The sequence below is a fragment of the Perognathus longimembris genome, chromosome 5 (genome assembly GCF_023159225.1).
Source record: "Perognathus longimembris pacificus isolate PPM17 chromosome 5, ASM2315922v1, whole genome shotgun sequence".
Taxonomy (NCBI): domain Eukaryota; kingdom Metazoa; phylum Chordata; class Mammalia; order Rodentia; family Heteromyidae; genus Perognathus; species Perognathus longimembris.
In genome coordinates this window covers 10,716,024-10,734,869 of record NC_063165.1, presented here as the reverse complement: position 1 = coordinate 10,734,869, position 18,846 = coordinate 10,716,024, and positions in this window count along the sequence as shown.

Genomic DNA, 18,846 nt, shown 5'->3' with positions numbered 1-18,846 from the left:
TAAATAAGATGGAAGGCATCTGGAAACTTTAGTTCAGTTCTAAAACCACATTTTTCCTATCCTCATGAATGACCAATCCAAATTTCCCCATATGAAAATATTTAAATGCATGGGTATTATATGGCTGTATCTGGGAATCTGTGTGAATTAGTACGATTATCTCTTTTTGTGCTTGTATATATGTAGAACATAGATGCTAAATATTCACCTCCAGGTTGACTTTCAATAGAAAGTTTTATACATTTATAGGTAAGTACCATCACTCAAGAATTTCTACTTCAGACCAAAATAGAGGGTCAATAAAATTATAATTATGTTCCTTTAAAAATACTCATAATATTTTGGAGAAAGAAATTGCAATCTTGAACTATTAGTGCTTTTATTTTCCTCTACATTCACTCTCCTTGGCCAACATTTTAAGGCAAAATTTTTATGACAGCAGAAACACACATATACAGTCACACAATGTGCTTCAGGATAAAAATTAAGAAATTTTTCTATCAGTGCTTATTTATATATCAGTGTTGTTAATGCCAGTAATACAAATCAAGAACATAAACCTAAGAGTTCTAAAATATGCTCAAGAGATAGTATTGCCATTGTCATATGGTTGCATTCGAGACCCATATATTTATATGTATGTATGTATGTATGTTTGTATGTATGTTTGTATGTATGTATATAGAGGGAGAGAGAAAGAGAGGGGTGAAAATCAAAGATGATAACTGTTGGGCTCTGGCTATACCTTTAAGGGGCAGTCCCAAGAGACCTGCCTCTTCTCCCGCCCTGGGGCTGCTTGGCTGTTAGCCACTCCTACCCCCTTCCAGGTCCAGATCGGGAAGAGGTAGCAAACCAGCCCCGCCTTCTGCCTCAGCCATGTGTGTGTGAAAATGGCGCTGGACCAGGCACAAGGGGCGGTCCTATGGGATGTGATGACCGCCCATAGAGGAAGTACTGTGACATCACTATGATGGGCAGCTTATCAGCCTATCGCTAGTATGCAGTTAGTCGCTCCCCTTCCTGCTGCCATTACTGTTATATAAACTCCTCCCCTGAGTAAAACCAGTGGAAGTTCTAGAAGCTCACCCCAAGACAGCCCATGTGACTCCCGTGTCGTTCTTTAAGTGTGCGAGGGGAGGAGGGGTGTCTCGTGACTAAGCACCACCAAGGTTTGCACATTGGGCCGCACTCCAGCTTTTCCGCCTGGCGGGACGGGGTGGGATATGCACGAGGATGAAAGGGGACCCGACAGATAACATTGTAAGCAGAGGCTTGGAGATTGGGGAAAGTATGGCATACACACTGAAGTAGATCTAGAGACTCGTGCCAATGTGTAGGATAGGGTGGTCTTATGAGGGCTTTCAAGAGTTATTCCGAATAGACGAGGGATAGAGGCTTCGTTGACGTATAAAAGACATGGTAAAAATTGTACTTGAGGAAAACTGGTTTCATCCATATAGGTAGAGAAGAGATTAGCTGTTTCCTGACATATCAAACTGGGGTAGGTTTGCCTGAAGCAGGCAAACACCTTACTATATTCATCTGGCAGGTTATACTTAATTCTTTCCTCTGTGTCTATCTTTACTATTAATACTAAACTTCACAGACACGAGAACTATTAACTACTGTACGTAATTAACCTTAACTACTATACATAAGGCCCAGCACATAGCAGTTGCACAATACATAGTTTCAGTAAGTGAATGAATTCTAAAACAAAAGTTCATGAAATAATGAAGGTTTTGTGATTGTAGATATGAAAATAGAGGATGTGACACTTTAATCATTGAAAAATCAGTCATTGTGATTTTATTAGAAGATGAAGGGAGTTGGTTCAAGAATATTAACAGGTTGCATCTTATCTGGTTGTTTTCACAAACAAAGCTGGGCAGATTTTCTGTTTTCAATCCCAAATAAATGTAATTTGTTGATACTACTGACACAGTTAAAGAATTGAGCTGCAATACTATCTGGAGAGAAAAGTTCAGTCTAGTTGTGTTCAAGATGCATTTGTAAATTAAAAAGCAGAATAATGAACTGTAAATGTCTGTCATTTGGATAAACTGAAGAACATTCAAGTGAAAGGATATTTCTGGAGTTCAAAAATGGTAAGTCTTCCAGAGGTAAAACTCTGGTCAACTTAATAGCATGTGTTCCTTGTCCAATTATTCAAACTTACATTAGGGAAAGTATAAATTGCACTGATCATTTTATTAGCTTCAAGGCTAACACTTCTGTTTGTATTAGTGGTACTGAGGGTCTTTGTACCTGCTAGGAGGTGCACTACATGGAACCATGCCTTCAGCCCTATTTTGAGCTGTTTATGTTTTAGATCAGATTTTACTTCCTCTTCAGGCATGAGACTGAACCATAGCTAGGATGAGAGCTATGCACCACCATACCCAACTTCTTCCATTGAGTCTCATGGGAGTTTTCGAAACCACAGTTTATCAATCCACTTAGCAACGATGTCAAGCATGCACCACTTTATCCAGCTGGAAGTGAAGAAGGGCTTCTCACAAACTTTTCTGCCCAAGCTGGCCTCAAACTGTGATCCCCACGCTCTCAGCTTCTGCAGTACCTTTGATTACAGTCATGAGCTATGAGTGCCTTGCTGAGACATGGGTGTTAATGAGGAAAAGAAAAAGATATGCAATTAGAAATAAAGACAAAGTCCTAAATCCAACTTGTAGTCCTTCACTGATGAAGCTTGCTGACAAATACGTACAACTTTACTGTGAAACTAAACTTAAATAAAGGAGAAGTAAGACACTGACTTTCCTCCAGAGCTCAAGGCCAATGCAGTGTTTTCTTCATGGTGGGAACATTTTCAACAGGAAATAACAAAGTAATAAGGCCTGTTCTCTTGCACACATACTGTGAAAGACTACTGAAGTTGCACATGTTGTTGAAAAATAACATTTTACTTCTCTCCTCTTTCCTTCTCAGGATTGCATCCAGAATCATGTTAATATATATACAACTTTGTAACCAAGTCAGATACAACTCTCTTCCAAAAGATGAATCATGTAAACTCTTAAAACTATCCTAGAGAGATGCATCCCTACATGTATAGATATAAGTATCTCTCTATATATCTATCTGTGTGTATGTACCTTCATAATAGCGTCAAATCTCCATAACTTTACTTTTCAAATTGATGCTGTTACCTTGTGATTTGTTTTTCAACTTTTGGAGAAGGAGAATTATTTTTAGTTACAACTATTGCTTATAATTCATTTTACTTTTTTTTCATACACAGGAATCAAACCACTAAAACCTGTCCATCGAACATTTTGCAACCTTACGAAGCCCTGAAATGAGAAAGGTTTCCATAATAAAAAAAATTAATAATAATGTGATCAAATAGCTTACATCAAAGCCAAGATTTCAGTTTGAGTTTTCAACATTTTTCTTGGACTCTAAAGTATTAGTCAAGACATGATACGCAATTTGTTAAAAACTGAATGACATGTTTTTTGGAAGAAAGAGTTCTTATATAAATTAAATTACAGTGACATTCCACAGACATACGATCCTCTAGAGTATGAAATGTAATAGATGGCATCTGACTTCAACTCCATCCAGGAACTTGTTCTCGGAAGGAGCAAAATCCTCCCACACAGCATATGACAGGGCCTCACCTGAAAGGTTGCTGGCCCAACATCCTCAAGCACAGCACCAGTGTGGTTCTGAATTTTGAATTTTGAACATAGTTTTGACCAATGAGTGATTTTTCCCATTGTGTACACATTGTCTTCCAATGAGTTCATTTCTTTTCTTTTCTTTTCTTTTTTGCCAGTCTTGGGCCTTAAACTCAGGGCCTGAGCACTGTCCCTGACTTCTTTTTGCTCAAGGCTAGCACTCTGCCACTTGAGCCACAGTGCCACTTCTGGCTTTTTCTATATATGTGATGCTGGGGAATCTAACCCAGGGCTTCACGTATGAGAGTCAAGCACTTTACCACTAGGCCATACTCCCAGCCCAGTTCTTTTCTTATCCTATGCAAAACTTCATATTTTTCCTAACCTTTGAGAATCTCTGAGAATCCAAAGCTCAACCTAATGTCCTCTGTCTACAAGGACAGAAGCTCTTAAAAATCCTCCTTTTCCTCCTCCTCATCTAAAAGGCAAAGAGAAATGCTGGCTCACACAAAAGGGAAACCTGATCTTACAAGCACCAGCATCAGCACTTAAAAGTCAGTAAGAAAACAAGAGTGGACTGGGTGTTAATACCCTGTCAGTACAATAAATGCTTGTCCTGCCCATCCATCCACCCCTGCCCCCAAAATGGTACAAGAAATTTCTTTTCCCTGTGGTTATTCCCAAACCAGGAGCGAGGGCAAGAGTAGTGTCGAGTGGCCCCTTGTTTGAACTTGGTTCTCAAAAAAAAAAAAAAAAAGTCCAAAGTGAAACTTTCATCTGCCTTCTGGGAGGTCAGAATTTCATAACCTATTGCCTTATGATAGGTGCAAAACAGAAAGGATTAAGGGTTGCTCTTGGACTTTTAGTACTGCATTTATCTAGAAGCCAGCTCAATGACTTCCAAAGAAAATTACAAAAGTTACAAGATAACGCATCTCAGTTTAAAACCATGTTGTTAAATACTGTATTGATTTATACTTCCAAAGGGAAAAGATGAATCATGATTAGTATTTAAAATTCAAATAGTGAAACCTTCACTGTGTCTCCTGAAGAGTTGCCATTCAACTCATTAAGAATATGAGGTCTGTGCAAAAAATACATTAGTAATGGATAATAGCTGACAAAGAACTCATTTGATCACTTTTAGTATGATGTGACCAAATGACCCAAATTATCCAGGCAGAATTGGTCTAATTATCACATAATTTTAAAGTAGCTTTAAAAGCCTCTTGGATGATTAAAGTATAATAATAATAGAAACAACAAAAAGAAAAAGTGATAGAAATCATATCATTGTGCTTGCGGATAGCCTGTTTTTAATTATATCATGAGATTTGTTTTTTAATGGCATGTTTTTGTCAGATAGAACTCTTGAAATTCTTATAGCTCCCAAAGCAATAAAATCATTCAGTTGTATCAAGAATAAACCTTATTTTAAACGTATTAGCTGAAGGTAACTAAAAAGAATTTTGTTTTTTAATAAAAAGTTATCAACAATTTAATTTTTTAAAACTCTTAGAACAGTTAAATATTTGTACAAGTTTTCTGACTTTTGCCTCCAACAAAATTCTTGCTAAAACATCCTGATACATAGCTATGGAGTTTTTACATTAAATTTTTTTATTCTGGGAAGCTAGCTTATTCAACTGTGGGAAAATGCAAAAGTACCAGAAAATCCTGTCTTAAGAAGGTGAATACTGGCTGGGGATATGGCCTAGTGGCAAGAGTGCTTGCCTCGTATACATGAAGCCCTGGGTTCAATTCCCCAGCACCACATATACAGAAAATGGCCAGAAGTGGCGCTGTGGCTCAAGTGGCAGAGTGCTAGCCTTGAGCAAAAAGAAGCCAGGGACAGTGCTCAGGCCCTGACTCCAAGCCCCAGGACTGGCCAAAAAAAAAATGAATGTGAATACTGTTTTCTGTTTCCAAGTCATTCAAATATTTTCCACACTGAATACTATAGTTCCTCCTATAATACACGTTTTATATCTATCTATTAATATTCTAGTTTCTCTTCTCTAAAATGCCTGTAATACTAGTTACTCTGGAGCCAGATACCTGGAGGATCTTCACTCAAAGCAAGTTCAGGAAGAAAAGTCCTTAAGACTCCATCTCCAATTAGCCAGCAAAAAGCAAGACTGAAGGTGTGGCTCAAGCTTTTGAGTGGCCGCCATGACCCCACACACTGAGCGAGAGAACACAAGGCACTGAGTTCCAGCCTTAACACCCACAAAAAAAAAAAAAAAGAAACACAAGGACCTATGTGTGGCATGCTAAGAATATGTTGTCTTGTGCTGATTTGAAACTAAGACCCTTAGTGCAGTGTCTCTTTTTCAGATTCGAAATTTTCTACGAGGCTAACAATCACCACACCAAGGTTCAAGTTATACAATGCACCACATTTAGTTCCAACATAGTTCTCTTTCCCTCTGTTGTACAAAGCATTCAGCCTTTATTATAGAAGGAAATGTAAAGCTCCTTTCCTCAGAATGCATAAATTGCTGATGCTAGTCACGCTAACAGTCCCATCATGTGGCATTTTCTTAGTCAATAGCAGAACAAATAGTACTTAAAAAGTCTTAAAAGTGTACACTATTTCTGGGAATGGCAAAATCTGAATTCCTAACTAATGTCTGGGTATTTTAAATTTGTTTCTTAAAGACAAAAATGAAAAACAAAACAGAAATAGTAAAAGCATGAGCTATCAAGAATAAGATAGGTATTTAAAATTTATAGCAGAAGTGATGCAATGAGCATATTAAAATTAGTTTTGCTTAAAATGTCATCTGAGAATTCAAAATTCCTTAATAGTCTCTTGCTGTGCCACCTCACTTTTCAAAATAGAATGTTCAAGTCTTCATGACATGCAACTCAATCCTCAAAAACAGAATTTGTTTTTTACTTGAACTTCTTAAGAAAGGAATTTGCTGGCTTTACTTTCTTAAAATTATGGAGTATTTGTTCTATCATTAATAACTTATATGATGACATAGACTTTATAATTTATTTTGTACTTCTAAATCATTTTCTCTTATAAATATTTGGGTCAAAACAGAGTTTTGACATTTTGTTTTGAATTGAATAGTGAGACCAAGGTAAGGGTAAACCTAACTTATTTCTATGTTTTGGATTGATCTTCCTTGCTCAAAAATTACCATGTGATTTGATAGTTTTGGAAAGCTTTTACTTACCTGGATGGGGTTTTCTTGAAAATTCATAATGGAAACTGAACGTGTGGAAAGGAACATGAGGAGTGAATGGAGGCAGAGGGGATACAATAGTGTCTACATTACTATTTTGCCTAAGAATAATCATAACCAATGAAGCTGCAACATTCTCTAAAATCAAGACAAATAGAAAAAGAGATCTTAGTTTTCCCCATGCTCTTAGGAACGGATGGATCTACCATCTGTCCTAACAATAGAAGAATGGCTACTCTAAATCATCATGCCAATGCCTACAGAAACACAAAATCTTTTTTCTTTAAATCAAAGGAGATTTTCAGATTCCTTGACCTACCCATCTTCCCATGCAGGCTAAACCTCATGCCCATCAGAGGAAGACAAACAAGTCTAGCAAAGTCTTTCTGGGTTGACACTACATTTTCTCTTCTGGAGTTATGTTTCTCAGTATAAGTTTGACAGTGATGCATAGCTAAAATATGGAACCAACTCAGATGCCCCTCAGTAGATGAATGGATCAGGAAAATGTGGTACATATACACAATGGAATTTTATGCCTCTATCAGAAAGAATGACATTGCCCCATTCGTAAGGAAATTGAAGGACTTGGAAAAAGTTATACTAAGTGAAGTGAGCCAGACTCAAAGAAACATGGACTGTATGGTTTCCCTCATAGGGAATAATTACCACAGGTTTAGGCAAGTCACAGCAGAGGATCACAAGAGCCCAATAGCTATGCCCTTATGAATGCATAAGATGATGTTAAGTGAAATGAACTCCATGTTATAGAAACGAGTGTTATATCACTGTTGTAAATACTTTCAACATGCCATGTGAAACAGTAGCTTCTATTGTTGATGATCCTCTTGTATCCCCTTCCTGTGGTTGTACCCGCGCTATCATTGTATCTCATCTGTGTACCCTGTATATTGTATATACTGGTATTAGAACTAGGGAAGTGAAAGGGACTATCAAAATCGAGAGACAAAGGATAAAAAGACAAACGACTCCAAAAGCAATACCATTTGGTGTAAACCAACTGAACAACTATGGGGGGAGAAGGAAAGGGGAAGGGGGAAAATGAGGGAAGAGGTAACAGAAATAGTACAAGAAATGTACCCATGGCCAAACATATGAAACTGTAAAAAAATAAAATAATAAAGTTAAAAAAAAGTTTGACAGTGATAGATATCAGTGGTTTTACAATGAACAACTAGTATATACTTGCTCCCATATCATAGGAGATCTGCCTGATACTAGTGACTATTTCTAGGGAGAGGTCCTAGGATGAGGGAGGAGAGAAATGTACTTTGCAATGTACTGATTAAACTTCTTTAACAATCCTTAAAAATACTAATCATTCATTGGTCCTAAAAGTAGTATCCCCTAACATCTCCTTGCATTGGCCTGAGCACTTGGACTTTTGCATATCATTCTGGTACATTTCTCACTCCAAGTTCATATGCTATTCTTAATACATACTAATGTAAGAGTGAACAATTTGATTCTACCATTTAAATTGGTGGAGGAGGATGGAGTTTATTTGTAACACTCAACTAACTTTTAATGTGGTATACAATGTATATGGCCATTATGGGGCTGAATTGTGTCCCCTTAAAGAAATTCACATGAAGTTCAGTCTTTGGGTCTACAGAATGTAACCCTGTTTGGTGATCATCAAGGTGATCAAGCTAAAAGGGGATCACCAGAGAGGCCCCAAATCCAATATAAACTAATGTTCTTATGAGCACAGGAGATTTGAATATGTGCATACAGAAAGAAGACGATGTGTTAAAGAGGCAGGGAGAAGAAAGCCACTACAAATGGGAGATAAAGATATGTAACTATAACCCCTCTGTACATCACTTTACAATTACATTTTTTAAAAAGATATGGTATACCCCTGTCAGCAGTCAGACAGAGGATGACATCTTGATTTCACCACTTAGCCTCCAGGACCATGAGAAAATAAATTTCTATGTTTAAGCTACCAAGGTGGGGGCACAATGCTATGACTACCTTAGGAAACCAATACAGGGGTTTAAAATAATAATTTTTTGAAGACTAGAGGCATCTCAAACCAATTTAATGTTTTATGAGAACTCAAGATCAATGTAAATATCCTTAAGTGCTCTTAAAAGAGTAAGCACACTAAGGTGATATAGGCATTAAAATTAACAAATGTTACGATTGCCCTGTAAATTGACTCACTTTTACCATTTCTCATGGTTCCGTGATACATGGCATTTGCAAACCATTAATTTTGCCAACTCTGGTATTTCTTCCAAAGGCACTAAAAGAAACTAGTAAACAGCTCTTAGGCTTCCTCACAATTGACTACCAATAAAAGTCTCAGTTTTGTTCCAGTTCTTTTTAAATATACCTTCTTTGTTGTTGTTTTTTAAGTTGTTGTGTCCACAGACTATATCTTTGTTACAAAAGAGCAAAATAAAACTACTGATTCAATGCCTTCCTTTCTTCTTCACTGTCAGCAGTAATTAATGTTCCAATTAAAGTAATATGGTTTTAATTTGAGTTTGGGTTGCTAAGGACTATGGGTAACATGCAAATCAATAGAACGTGAAGGAACTACTATTCCCACAAACCATAATCTGAGATAAACACCATATGACTCAGTAAATCTACGGAAATGTCTCTTAAAATTCCAAAGTCAACTTGCAGTGCCAACCAAATGCCAGCAGTTTCAGACTTATAAGCAAGCAAAAAACTAGAAGTCTATGGAGTCCAGAAAAAAATTATTGTCTTATCAGCAAAGCAATTTTAAATGATGTTTTCAGCTGCACTAACTGAAATAATGCCCTTTTTGACCCTTCTTTAACAAAGAAACAAAACTAACAAAAAAGAAGTTCCTTTCTAGACTTTGTTAAAATCTAACTATAAGGGGAGAAAGTTACACTAGGATTTTATTCAGGATTTTCAAGACAGTTTATGCTAATGTCAGTAACAATAATTTTTTAAAGGTATTTTACCGTATTTATAGGTTTTTGTTGTTTTTCTGTATTTCTTCTTCTTCTAAAGGGTTTCATGATTCTTTATAGGTAATACATACATAGAAAGTACTTTGATCATATTCACCCAATCTCATCTCCCTCTGCTCTCCCTTTATCCCAGTGGTTCCCACACACACAAAACAGTCCCCCTCCCTTTTATCCCTTTTATCCCCATGCCATATTTTTAGGCCAAGATTCTGTATATGAGAAAATATGCAATAGTGATCTTTCTGAATCTTGCTTATTTTGCCTATCTGTGGGAAATCTGAATATTGGAGTTGAGTAGTTGACACTGAGGTACGCTATTATCTTATTCCTAATGTGTTCTATTTAACATAACAATAAATCAATTACTCCTTCTACTAAATGTCAGTCTCCCACTCCTTCCTAGCACAAAGGGTAGGAGAGCAAAGATAAAAAGAAAAGGTCAGTTTGCTGCTGACATTGAGGGAAATATCAGGCTAGAACGATAATGGTAGCTATGGTTTCCAGAAGGTGATGATGCTCTAGTTGTGAGCCTGGGAACTTCATTGTTTCATATCAATGCTGTGCTTTCTGCCTGCTCCTAACAAGTATCTGTGATTACTGGTTACCTGTATAGTCTACAGAAGGACTCTGGTGAGAGCTGGACAATTCATCAATTTTCTCACCCAAGGAGCAATACTACAGAACAGGAGACAATGAGGACTGGGAGGTTCCATCAGGACACCAAGGAAGACATTATATCTACTGAGTGAACAAACAAGGGGTTATTATGGCAATATAAGCAGCCAGGACACTCACACCCACCCATTATTCTGTATGACTACATATACCAAATACCAGAGGCCAACTATAGAGCACACACGTTGGTGGGGCTGGGTTTCTCTTTTATTTAGAATCAGTGCCATGATGCCAGGGCTCAGTGGACCCGTGGAGGAAAGACACAATTCACTATTCTTGTTTGGTAAATGAAACGTGGTTTCCTTGGTGTCCATAGGTTCTGCATACATGAATTCAATCAACCATAGTTAGAAATATCGGGGTGACATTTCTTGTCATTATTTCATTTCTCATCATTATTCTCATTATTGCATTCCAATAAAGTAAGAAAATTATTTGCACAGCATTTATACTGTATTAAGTAATATAAATGGTCTATATATGAGTTACAGTACATAGGAATATGTATATGGTATAAGCAAATAAAAAATGTAGAATCTTTTATAAGGGGCTTTATGGATTTGTAACCTAATTGGGAGTTCCTTGAAGCAATCCCCATGGATGCAAAGGGACACATTTAGTTTCACTGTTTTTATTCCCTAGCAAGACTAACTTTCATCTGATTAACAAATCTATTTGTTTAGTAATTAACTCAAGCTAACTGAATTCAGGTAAGGAAGAGCAACACCACTCCTGAGCTCCAGCAAAAACTTCAGAAGAAAATGATAAAAGTAGTGATCAAGTTGAATTCAAATAGGTGATTTTTTTTCAGTACTATCAATTTCAAAATAAGGTTTATTTTAGAACAAGTATTATCCAAGAATGTTCCATAAAAATAAAAGCTGTTTATTCCCAAAGAGAGTGACTGTTAACAGATTTGGGGGAGTAGTTTTACACCAAAATAATCCCAGAAGTAAAAACATAACCTTGGAAGATTCTTGAAAATATTATAATATATAGGAACTATACATATATCTATGTAATTCTTCCATCTTTTCTAATGAAATAATAAACTTTAAATGAGAAATTGTTTCCATTGCCTCATTTGATACATTAATTAGATAAATGTAGAAGGGTTACCAGATGGAAATATGGATTTACACAAAGCGGAGAGTACAAAACATGTAACTATGAGAGCTAAAAGAACTATTAAAATATCCTTCAGAAGCATGGAATTTAAGAAGTCATTTAAGATAAACAAAACACAAATTGTTGGTCAGCATCAAACACCCAATTTAAGAAATGCTGGAAGAGCTCCAGAACAGGAAGATAGCAGACCAAAGCTCAAGTCTTCAGGAACTGATGGCCATGAGAAATGTAGGCATATAAAATAAAACATATAAAATATGTTTAAAAAAGAAGTTACATATGATATATATTTTGTTGCCATTATTGTAATTTCCTTTAAAAAAAGCTGATTTGCATAGCAGAAACTATAGCATGAAAGGTAGATTTTTTTTAAAATATTGGATAGAGTATACACTCCCAAATTTGGTACAATGGATGGATAATGTGGAAACAATTAGTCTATGCACTGAGAAATGGTTAACAACTAAACCTGCCGAGTATGAAGTGTACTGCATTGGTTTGAAACAGATTTTGTTTTAGGCCTAAAAAATATACTTAATTATAGTCTATAAATCAATAGAGAAAATATAAAAATGATTAATACATTTTTTCAGAAAATGACAAAATAAGCCACCAAACAACAGAAAATTTTCACAATACATGCTTTTTTTTACAGAGTTTACATCATAATGTTTAACTAAGATTTATAGCTCAAGAAGACAAAAAAAAATCAGTAAGTATATAGGGAAATATTTGTAGTGGGAAAGAAAATATTAAACAAATGGCCAACTGCATGAGAAGATGTTGAAGATCACCAATCACAGAAGACATGCAAAGTACAACCATGAGTTACTTCAGATTCATTCTTCTACTTAGTATATGACCCCATAATTCTGTTCATAGGTATTAAATCAAGAGAAATAAGAAGCATTAAATGAATGTTGATACTAGCTTTTATCATGAGTTAAAATCTACACACAACCACAACGCACATCAAGGGATGAATGACAAAGTCATTTGTGGCCCAGTCACTCAACAAAATACTAGTCAGCAATTAAAAGGAACAAACTAACAAAAATGTGTGTCAACATGAATTAATCCCAGTAATGTTTGTGCTGAGCAAAATAAGCCAAGAATGAAAGAACATATTCTGCGTGATTCCATTTATGAAATTCAAGAACAGGCAAACATTATCTATGATGAAAATAACCAGAACACCAGTTAACTGAAACTTCGGGTGTTGGTAACTTATTGCCAGAAGAGACCAGGAAAAAACTCTGACATGATGGAAATGTTATATGTTAAAACTGATGCACCGGGCTAGGAATATGGCCTAGTGGCAAGAGTGCTTGTCTCGTATACATGAAGCCCAAGGTTTGATTCCCCAGCACCACATACATAGAAAATGGCCACAAGTGGTGCTGTGGCTCAAGTGGCAGAGTGCTAGCCTTGAGCAAAAAGAAGCCAGGGACAGTGTTCAGGCCCTGAGTCCAAGGCCCAGGACTGGCAACAGCAACAACAAAAAAAAACTGATGCCCCAAACAATACACAACGTGCTCCATTTTTAAATAATAATGTAAATCTTGTAGATCTATTGAGAGGTAGCATGCTTCTTGACAGTTTTGGAGAGAATGAGAGAAAAATGATTCCAATGATCCCCAGTTCTATGTATCCTGAGCATTCATGGTTTTTATTCAGTAATGGTTTCCTTGGTCACAAGGACCTAGTGATTAGTATTATCTGTGCACCTGTAAATATGTATGTGCTATGTAAATATGTATGAGATATGTAGACATAGTATCTTTTATTGAGGAAGAGAAACTTTTTAGAGGGACCAGCTAATATAATGGTATTTATAGTTAATATGCTGTTCGGTGTTTTTATTCCATTAAGGATTGATATGTGCCCATTTATTTTCTCTGCGTTTGTGAGGTAGGAATTACTTTTATTGTGCTATGTGTAAATATAACCAATTTTGATTCCTGTGTAATTTTTATGAGGTCAAATTCAATCACATTGATGCAGAAGTTTTCACAATGGTCTATATGCATCTCATACTACCATAGACTTCTGCACAGAAAAATACTTAGTACAGTTCACCCTTGTTCTCCTGGCATTGTCACTAGTCACCATTTATTGAGCTTGCAGTATTTATTGTGTATCAGAGGAAACAAGAACATGCTTCTTAGTAAAACTATCTGTATCCTCCTGAAGAGCCCTAGTAAGTAGAAATTTCTGGTAAGGCCTAGGATCTACATTGTTTAAGAACAATATCCCTTACCTACCCCATACAGGATGACTTTCTACATCAGGCATGTATGGAAAACAGAGGCCTAAGGTGAGACAACATAGAACTTACATCAGAGTTTTGGCAAAGCCTTTCTCAAAGATCTTTGACACATTGAGTGTGCTTGCATTTGGATTGTCTCCTTCTCTAAAGTCTCAATGGTAATGAGAGAAGAGAAGGTGGGTGGCAAATTATAACCAGACATACGCTTCTTGGGCCAAAGCTGAAGTCACTGTGGTGGTGTCTCATGTTATAAATAAGTGTGCCTAGGTCCATTAGCATCAAGAAATCACCTCTATTTCCAACAGAGACTTCAGCCTTGGCCAGGAACATCAGAAAAAAAATCATGATATTTATCATCCAAAATAGCCATAATGTACATTTCCAAATCAAAGATTCCAATGTAAGTAAGGGTACTGGTGAATGTGGGGTATGAGTGAACTATGAGCTGAGTGACAAGTCCAGGAGACAGCTCATTTAAAACATCATATTTTAAACCTACACTCTTACAACCTTAAAGACAAGACTCAAATCTGACCCAGGGACAACTGCGCTGTCATCTCTAATTTAAAAAGGAGGTCATAATCTGGTTTGCCAGCCCCCTTTTCATTTTAAGATTGCTTTTCCTTACATATACCCATAACCTACCCATGTGCAGGTTCTCTCAGGATCTGAAAGACATATAGTGAGCAGACCAGATGAGAATGTTGAAGACAAACGTGGTCGACTGGTCCAATGACAGCCAATCTAGCTTAAAAACCTTCTTCAAAACCTGTAAATTTACACCAGGGAACAGCTCTCTGGATTTACCATACGAGAATAAAGAACCAAAAGATTCATCCTTATATATCACCCTGCACCAAAATCAATTCCAAATGGATCAAAGACCTTGAAATAAAAACAGATACCCTGAAAACACTAAAAGAAGGAGTAGGAGAAACACTTGGGCTCCTTGGCACAGGACAGAACTTCCTTAACAAAGACCCAGAACGACTACAAATCAAAGAAAGGATGGACAAATGGGACTGCATCAAACTGCAGAGCTTCTGCAGGGCAAAGGACATAGCTTGAAAGATAAACAGAAAGCCCACAGATTGGGAGAAGATCATTATCGGCCATACAATGGACAAAGGCCTCATATCTAAAATATATGCAGACCTAAAAAAATTAAATTTCTCCAAAATAAAACCACAAAGAACCAAAAGCCTCCTCAACAAGTGGGCTAAAGACTTAAAAAGAGACTTCTCTAATGAGGAAATGAGAATGGCCAAGAGACATAAGAAAATGTGCTCTACATCACTGGCCATAAAAGAAATGCAAATCAAAACAACTTTGAGATTCCATCTCACCCCAGTAAGAATGTCCTGTATCAAGAAAACTAACAATAGGGCTGGGGATATAGCCTAGTGGCAAGAGTGCCTGCCTCGGTATACCCGAGGCCCTAGGTTCGATTCCCCAGTACCACATATACAGAAAACGGCCAGAAGCGGCGCTGTGGCTCAAGTGGCAGAGTGCTAGCCTTGAGCGGGAAGAAGCCAGGGACAGTGCTTAGGCCCTGAGTCCAAGGCCCAGGACTGGCCAAAAAAATAAATAAATAAAATAAAAAAAAAAAAAAAAGAAAACTAACAATAATAACTGATGGAGGGGATGTGGCCAAAGGGAACCCTACTTCATTGTTGGTGGGAATGTAAACTGGTTCAGCCACTCTGGCAAGCAGTATGGAGATTCCTCAGAAGGCTAAACAAAGAGCTCCTCTATGACCCAGCAGCCCCACTTTTGGGCATCTACCCCAAAGACCACAAACAAGAACACACTAAAGCCACCAGCACAACAATGTTCATTGCAGCACAATTTGTCATAGCTAAAATATGGAACCAACCCAGATGCCCCTCAGTAGACAAATGGATCAGGAAAATCTGGTACATATACACAATGGAATTTTATGTCGCTATCAAAAAGAATGACACTGCCCCATTCGTAAGGAAATGGAAGGACTTGGAAAAAGTTATACTAAGTGAAGTGAGCCAAACCCAAAGAAACATGGACTCTATGGTCTCCCTCATAGGGAATCATTACCACAGGTTTAGGCTAGTCACAGCAGAGGATCACAAGAGACATGCCCCTATGAATGCATAAGATAATGCTAAGTGAAATGAACTCCATGTTATGGAAATGAGTGTTATATCACTGTTGTAATTACTTTCAACATGCCATGTGAAACAGTAGCTTCTATTGTTGATGATCCTCTTGTATCCCCTTCCTGTGGTTGTACCTGCACTAGCACTGTATCTTATCTGAGTACACTGGAAACTATATACTGGTATTAGAACTAGGAAAGTGAAAAGGAATACCAAAATCAAGAGACACAGGATAAAAAGACCAATGACTACAAAAGTAATACTTGCAAAACTGTTTGGTGTAAACCAACTGAACAACTCATGAGGGAAGAGGGAAAGGAGGAGAGGGGAGGGGGAATGAGGGAGGAGGTAACAAACAGTACAAGAAATGTATCCAATGCCTAACATATGAAACTGTAACCTCTCTGTACATTACTTTGACAAGAAAAAGTATTTTTTTTAAAAAATCATGTGATCCCACAAATGTCGAATCCTTTGAAATGACACCATAACTCACACTAAAGCTAAAGAGTCAAATAGTAAATATCCTTTTTTGTTTCCTTGTTTTAGCCTTTTGCTTAACTGTATGTTGACCTGGATTCTCCAGAATATTGTATTTTTTTTGACTATGTAAATTGTAGATAGCAATTTTACTGTTTTTACTCATAGTTTCTGTCATAATTAGGGATGCCTCAAGATCTAGTACTAAAATAGGAAATTAACTCAAAATTTGGTTTTACAGACTGCCCTGATAGTCCTAAAATGTATCCCACTTTAACACCAAGAGTATTTCACTCCCACACTAGGTAGACATACGTACCCCCATTTAACTAGAAGTAGTTTCGGAGAAATTACCTCCATCCTTAAAGCCCTAAGAGATTGAAGAGCAAAATCTCTCAGGGGAAATTTCTAAGCCACTAAAATAAGCACTTTTAGGGACAAATTCATAATAAACATGCTGTGCAAATAGCCTTTTCTTGGGCTGGGAATATGGTTTAGCAGTACAGCACAGCCCTGGGTTTGATTCCTCAGCACCACATAAACAGAAAAAGCCAGAAGTGGTGCTGTGGCTCAAGTTGTAGAGTGGTAGCTTTAAGCAAAAAGAAACCAGGGACAGTGCTCAGGCCCTGACTCCAATCCCCAGGATTGACAAAAACAAAATAAAATAAAATAAATAGCCTTTTCTTTTGCTTTAGCTAAAATTTGGGGGTGGGGATAAAACAACATTCCCAGAGGCATTCTAGTCCACCATTTTATCCTCTGAACTCATGTCCCATGACCTTGGGCTCAGCGTGCCCCAAGATTATGTCTGCTTTCTTTTTCTTTTCTAAACTATTACCTAAACTGAGCATGCTAAGCTATGTGCTTACCTCTAAATTATTTCTTATATGTGTATGCAAAATTCCACCCACCCCCACCAAATACAATCATTGTGCTTCCTTTGTTCTGAGAAAGTATTGCTTGAGAAATAACTCCATTGTTCTCCTGAGAGCTATAGACAGCAAGACTTTTTCTACTTTTAAAATGGAGGCCCTTGAAAGGAAGGAGTCTTTCCCAATAAAAATATGTATAATCTTATGGCCAAATTTAGTGGAGTTGGAGACCAGAAACAAATGGATTATGGGAAATTTTGCTCAGCATCTAAGTTCTCCATCTCCCTTCTTTATAGATGGACAGTTTCAGAGGACCAATTGATCCAACTTCTGAAAAGCTTCAAAAACATCATAGTAGGAAACGTAGGTGATACTCAAAAGATTATCTGTAGAATCAGGTAAGCTTTTTTTTATTATAAAAGCTCTAGCAGTTCTTTATTAAATGTTTTAGCAACATTTTTCAAATATCTAAGCCTGCTGATATTTTCCTACTACTGTAATACTGGTTTGTCCATCAGAATTCTCTGACTCAATAATTTCCAAGCCTAGCTGATTGCCAGATTAAATGTGTGTGTTCGTATGTGTCTGCATATATTCATATATACGTATATACATATACATCTATATACGTATATATGCATATATATACTTATATATATGTATATCCCAAGTACCACCCTAACTCAGTGTTCTGGGATGAGATCCAGGAATAGAGTAAAAAAAAAACTGACAAAATTAGATTTACTTTTTCCTACACAAAAGTCCCATAAAGTAAAGCATCATAAAAATATGCACATATTCATTTTTACATAAAACTAAAATACACAGACAAATGCACACATTTAGAATATGGTATTTTTATTCTCATATAGATCTTCTGAGCAAACAATAAAGCCATCTTTCTTTGTAATTTACACTTAAAAGGCAGGATATGCAATTCTTGGCTTTAGTTTCTTTGAAGTAGACCAAAACTTTAAAGATATTTGTAAAGAACTGACGCTTACTATCTTCAATTTTTATAACACTCTCAACCACATGGAGTTGTTTTGTCTACATACAACAACAAAGAAACAGTACAACTCTCTTGACGCCCAGATTGTGTAATATTCATATTGTATCACTTGCAAGCATAAGAACAAATATAATAGCTCTGGTACTCAAATACATAGAGGAATGAGTAGTTGATATCTAGTTAGACCAGTGTTAGGAGTCACAATAATGTTTCCTAAGATCTTCATACATAGGTGAATACAAAGATTATCTAAGCTTGGGCAAACTAATCCTAAAAGCAGGGCTTCAAAAAACTGAATGTACATAGAAATGTCCTAAGAGTCTTGAAAAACCACAGATCATAGTCACCTGGAAGAAAGCTCAGGAATCTGAATTCCAGACAAATACAGCAATCTGACTAAGGGGACTCATCTTTTAAAAAATACTGTAAAGATGAAGTACAGAGAGGTTA